The 6000-nt window shown below is 34.8% G+C and overlaps 1 protein-coding gene across 2 annotated transcripts in view; it reads left to right on the forward strand.

The window, feature by feature from the left end:
• LOC149580475 (putative L-cysteine desulfhydrase 1) overlaps positions 1–5748 on the forward strand; it is a 52514-nt gene extending 46766 nt beyond the window's left edge. Inside the window, exon 3 of one of the 2 annotated variants that reach the window (XM_089813869.1) lies at positions 5435–5748. The gene's annotated coding sequence lies outside the window, so the exon portion shown is untranslated. The remainder of the gene's footprint in view (positions 1–5434) is intronic. The other variant, XM_089813861.1, reaches the window with a different exon arrangement.
• The last annotated feature ends 252 nt before the right edge of the window (positions 5749–6000 follow it).

Raw genomic sequence — 6000 nt, forward strand, 5'->3', positions numbered from 1 at the left:
AGGTTTTAAACAAGCCTATAATCTTGGAAGAAGTCAAGAAAGTAGTGTTCGGTATAAACCTAGATAAATCCCTGGGTCCTGATGGCTTTCAGGCCTTCTTCTTCCAAAAATGCTGGGATATCATAGGCATAGATCTCTGGAAAGCTATTGAAGCTTCCAAAAATGGGGGTGCTCTATTAGCATAAATTAATCACTTCTTTCTCACACTAATCCCTAAAAAGGTTGAACCTATGACCCTAGGTGATTATAGACCAATTGCACTTTGTAACACTATTTACAAAGTTTTCTCCAAGGTCCTAGCTAATAGGCTCAAAAGAGTCTTTCCCAAAATTATCTCAGAAGAATAAACTAGCTTTATGTTGAGAAGATCTATTCTTGATGGAATCATTACCATTTAAGAGACAATTCACTCAGCTTGTTCGAACAAAGAAGCATGTATGTTTATGAAACTAGACATTCAAAAAGCATACAATATGGTTGACTGGAGATTCTTATGCAAGGTTATGGAAGCATTCGAGTTTTCCCATCAATGGATTAACCTTATTTTCAAATTTATTTCAACTCCCAAAATCTCCATTCTCATCAACGATATGCCGAAAGGTTTCTTTGACATATCAAGGGGCATTAGACAAGGAGATCCTTTATCCCCTTCTCTATTCATCATTATGGAAGAAGCATTTGGGAGAGCAGTGACTGACACACACAAAAAGCAAAGGATTTTAGGGATTAGGGTAACTAAAAATATGCCCAATATTACTCACCAAGAGTATGTAGATGATACCATATTACTGGGCAAAAGCACTGTCAAAGAGGCTCTTAGTCTTAAAGACATCATTAAAACATATATGGAAGCCTCCAGACAAAAAGTCAATGAACTCAAATCTAAAATATTTTTTATTAACACCAAACCGGATATAGAACAACAAATTTGCAAGATCATGGGATATAAAGAAGGTTGTTTTCCTTGCAAGTATCTTAGTATTGCCCTAGAGAAAGGTAAGAAATCAAGTAAGGTATGGAACAATACTTTGGAAAAATTGGATGCCAAGCTTGGCTGTTGGAAGGACAAATGTTAACTAAGGCAAGCAAAAGCACAAAGATTAGATTAGTGTTATCTACCATTCCCATTTTTCCATTATCTTGTCTGCCTTTATCTAAGCTTAACCTCCTCAAATTCGAAATCAAAATGACGAAACTTTCTGTGGAATAACCGTGAAGAGGATAAAAAAATTGGCTCTCATCAAATGGGAGAACATATGCAAACCTAAGGATCAAGGTGGGCTAGGAATTAAGAATTTGCAATGATAGAATGTAGCCTTGGGGGCAAAACTTATTTGGCGGCTCTATAAGGAAAGAGAACACAAATGGGCTAAGATCCTATACAACAAATATCTTAACATAGATGACCCTCTTTCGATTTTTAGAATTAAAAACCCACCTAAGGGGTTTGAAAGTTGGAACTTTATGTTAAAATGTTGCCATTTGATCTGCAAATATTTAACTTGGGATGTCGGCAAGGGTGATGAAGCCCTTTTTTGGGAAGATTCTTGGGATGAACATCCCCCCCTTAATCAGAGCCTCATATCATCGGATCTAAAAAATAAGCTAAATAATTTATGGGGTAGCAAAGTTAGTGATTACAAGACTATGATCTCCATAGATGGTTCTCCTAAAGTGGTGTGGAAATCTTTGGAGGGTTTGGATGTGGATCTTGAGACGATCAAAGATTATGAAAAGTTATTAGAAGATAGGAGGATTAAGCATTCAGAAAAGCAAGATGAACTAATCTGGGCAGCCTCTAATGATGGAAAGTATAGCGTAAAGAATGGATATAAGGCTTTAATAGAATCTCAAAATTGGGATAAAGTGGATATCCTACTAAAGCTATGTTGGGATTCTTCATGCCTCCCAAAAGCAAGGTTCTTTTTGTGGTTGGCCATCCAAAAAAGAATTCTAACAATGGATAGGTTATACAAACTCGGATTTCAGGGTTCCTCTAGATGTGTTTTATGTAAACAAAGTGTTGAAGATGCTGATCATATTCTTTTTATCTGTTCATATTCCCAAAAATGCTGGGAGTGGCTTAGGCATATGTTGGGATGGTCGACCCCTTTCCCTCAAAATTTGACGGCTCTTCTAAAGGGTTGGTCCACAAGCTTGGTTAATGGTGTATATAAAAAAATTTGGAATATCTCCCCCTCCATTGTGGCATGGGAGATTTGGAAGGAGAGGAATCGACGTATTTTTTGTAACTTAGAACTGAAGCTTGAAGAGTTGATTTTAAAAATGGAAGCAAGCATTGTTGAGACTACGAACTCACACCTTAGAAATGCATGGATAGAAGAAGGAACTTCTTCTAATTGGGATGTGCAAATGAAGAAGCTTTAGTCCAATTTGATTAATCTTCCATTGTGCTATTTCAAAACTAATAAAGAGGCTAGGGAAAACTACAAATGGGAACCACCGCCTATTGGGTGGGTCAAACTGAACTTTGATGGTGCGGCTCAAGGTAACCTAGGAATAGCGGGTATTGGATATATCATTAATGACGACTCAGGTCACTGGATAGCAAAAAAAGCCATGTCGATCAAACCAACCTCTAATAATCTAGTGGAACTAGAGGCATTAAAGCAAGGTCTTCATATGTGTCTCATGTTAAAATCCCCCAAAGTTATCATAGAAAGATATTCTCAGATTATCTTAAACGCTATTAGAAAAAATTCTACTCCTAATTGGGTACTCAATTCTCAATTAGAAGAAATCATCTCTTTGTTGGATAAATTGGAAGATAGTAGGATTTGTCATATTTTTAGGGAGGGGAACCGAGAAGCAAACCTTTTAGCAAATATGGGGGCGGATGGAGTTAATTCACTACTTCTTAAAAATGATTCATCTTCACCAAGATAGCCTTGCTCTCTCACTTTCGTTGTTGGCTCTCTCCTCCTTTATATGTTTCTCCAACTTTTATATGCAATTATTTATTCTCTTATTATATTATTACATTATTCTGATACCTATAGATTTCCAATATATATAGATACATAGACACAACTATATAGTTAATCAATAACATATATACACTCGCTAGGCAATTTAATTTCTATATTTACATGAATATTTAGTTGTGCTTTGTAGTTTTTTCTCACATCCTATCGGCATCCTTCTCCCTACTCATTATGTGGGTAGGCCTTGGTAGCATTTGAGGTATATGCTAAACTAACTTTCAGTATTGATATATTATCCTCCATTATATTTGTGCGCTTGTTGCTTAGTCTGTCAGGATGACATCATTAGATATCGTCATTCGAGATGTTTCTAGGTGCTTCCCTTGCCTTATAACTGGAGGCAGTAAGTGGTCATTTTCACCTTCCCTTAGAAATGGATTCAAATATTTACGTGTTTCATACGTCCGAAGTTCGCACCATGGCATTCTGCAGAAATGTAAAATCGACAAGGTGGAATATGATGCTCTACCCGGTTGATGATATGACCTGAATTGCCATTAGAAAAGCGATTGGGGAAGGAATCTTTGACTACGAATACACATGGAGGACTAACGGTGACATTATTGGATCCTTCATTGGAGTTATGGCTAGAGCTAAGATTGCGGCAAGAGACATTGTTAGACTCTGTTGTGACTTGTTTGTCCCAACATGGAGAAAGGGTTTGGAGTAGGCTATCCATAGCATCGATGATAAACTTCAGATTCCTTTGCCAAAAAAGTACATGAAGCTATCTTTGGGTTCCCTGGACCTAGATACTATATTTAGGCACCCATCACTGGTAATTTGTGAAAGCCTTGCTTTCTATCGTGAATGGCCAAAAATGGAAGTGAGTGTACATTTTTTGCTACATTGGAGAGGGATCATTGCAGATGATAGCAAAGATTGGTTAATTAGGTACCTCCATCTCCCCAATGCGTACATACAACCAGGAGTGGTATTCAATAACCTTGACGCCCTCAATTTTTGCACCCCAAACACTAAAAAAACTAGTAGGGCTAAGGTGGATTTTGAATTTCCACCAAATTTTGTTGCGAAATAGCCTGATGAAATTCTAGAAGTAATAATGGTGTATTCAAAGTAAAGCTGCTACATCGGATGGCATTTTGGGGCTCTACTCTTCTTTTAGGGTTAATATTTGGTAGCTATTAGGCAATTTTCAACACTGGGCTATAATACTCCTTAGGGCTTATATATATAGTTAGTTTTTCCTCTCATTTTCTCCATTTGATAGTCGAATAACTCAAAAAACTTACTAGGATGTACTTAAGATATTGTATAAACTTAATGTATATATATTATTATGAAAATATGATGAAAATTAGCTATTATAATCCTCTCAATTAGACTTGGTCACGAATGCTCGTAGGGATTTCTTTTTCGTGTCTTTAATCTTTAGTGATATGGTTTGCCATTTTTAAAATGTTGACAGGATTCAGAACGTAAATTACTCTAAGGATACAATTTTTATCTTATTTGTTTGCTTTAGGCAATTGCATGACATCATCTTGGTTGAATGTTTGTGATTATACTTATGTTAATAGTAGAATTTGAAGAAATTTAATGACTCGATGCATGGTGTTCGGCTTGTAGAACATTGAAGTCTGAATGGAATAAACACCTTAGGTGATGGTATATTGTTTTTCTTTTTTCACTTAATTTGCAATTATGTTATCAAGAAGCCCTATTTCAATTTTATTTAAAGAAAAACCCTTAATCAGTTATGGTTTCTTGTGCTACGATCAATGGAAGATCTTTTGCATGGGTTTAGAATGGTGTATTAGATTATTAGAGGTAATTAATTTGGTTACTCAGTTTAATTGGGTGTTTAGATGGGCTATTAATCATTAAGACTTTAGGAGTGCAGAATGATGCCCTATTACATGTAACATAATCAAAGGATAATAGGGCATTGACTATGAATGACTCTGCTGAGAGTTTGATCTTACATGGTTTTGTTCTAATGAATGGTTCATATTGTGGTTGTTTATATTTGTTAAGTAATTCATAAATTCTCACTATTTTTGATTGGAATTCATTAAATTGCTCTATGCTTTCTTTTCTGCCATATTATATTGACTATTCAGTTTTTTTGATTTGGAAGCAAGGTGATCTAGGATATAGACTCATTGCTCGACCTCCTATGAGGCATGTGATATGGGATAATACTGTTACGTGTTTGGCAGATAAAATTGAACATTAGCATTTAATTACATGTCTTGGTTTATGAGTAACTTGTATTAGTTGAGTCACTATTATTTTTCAAGAATTAATGGGGTAAGGCTTCACCAATTTATGTCATTTTTTTATTGAGGAGATTTCTTGGATGTAATTGTGGTTTCCTTTCTCAATTCCTAAGATTTATGTAATCTTGTGATCGAATAAGAGTTTTTCTTAGCATTTATTACTAACTAGTTTGTTTGCAAAGCAAGTCAGATAGGGATGAACAAATCTGGACGCAAGGCTGCTTAAAAGATATATTGGAACCCTTGCAAGGATGGCTTCACAAAATGTATTATTTGATCATCATTGTAAGAATTTTTTTATTGTAATAGATATGAATGTCTGACTAGGGTATGCCCCTTTTATATTGTAATAATATAGGACTGAGGTCCCGGGCTAGACTGGAGGTTTTCTTTCTCCGTTCTTTCCTACCAGTGCCCATTTGAATGGTGGAATGCTATTGTAAACAATTTTATTAATAATAAAATTATATCATGGCCTTAGCCGTTTACTGATTTAAAAATATATATATTTGAAGGTACCACCTTGAATCTACAATTGAAAAGCTCTTCCAAATATTATATTAATAATAGTTATATAATTTAATTACAAATATTAAGAATTGCAATTGAAGATATAATTTTGCAAAATTATATAAATATAAATAATGGATAAACTATAATTGTTTAAAAATAAAATAGAAGCTAAATGATCACTTTGTCTTTATATTATTTGGAATAATTTTAGGATTTTATTGTGGACTTATTTGTTATTT

The sequence above is a fragment of the Cupressus sempervirens genome, chromosome 1 (genome assembly GCF_028749045.1).
Source record: "Cupressus sempervirens isolate cs-2001-9-10 chromosome 1, ASM2874904v1, whole genome shotgun sequence".
Classification (NCBI taxonomy): domain Eukaryota; kingdom Viridiplantae; phylum Streptophyta; class Pinopsida; order Cupressales; family Cupressaceae; genus Cupressus; species Cupressus sempervirens.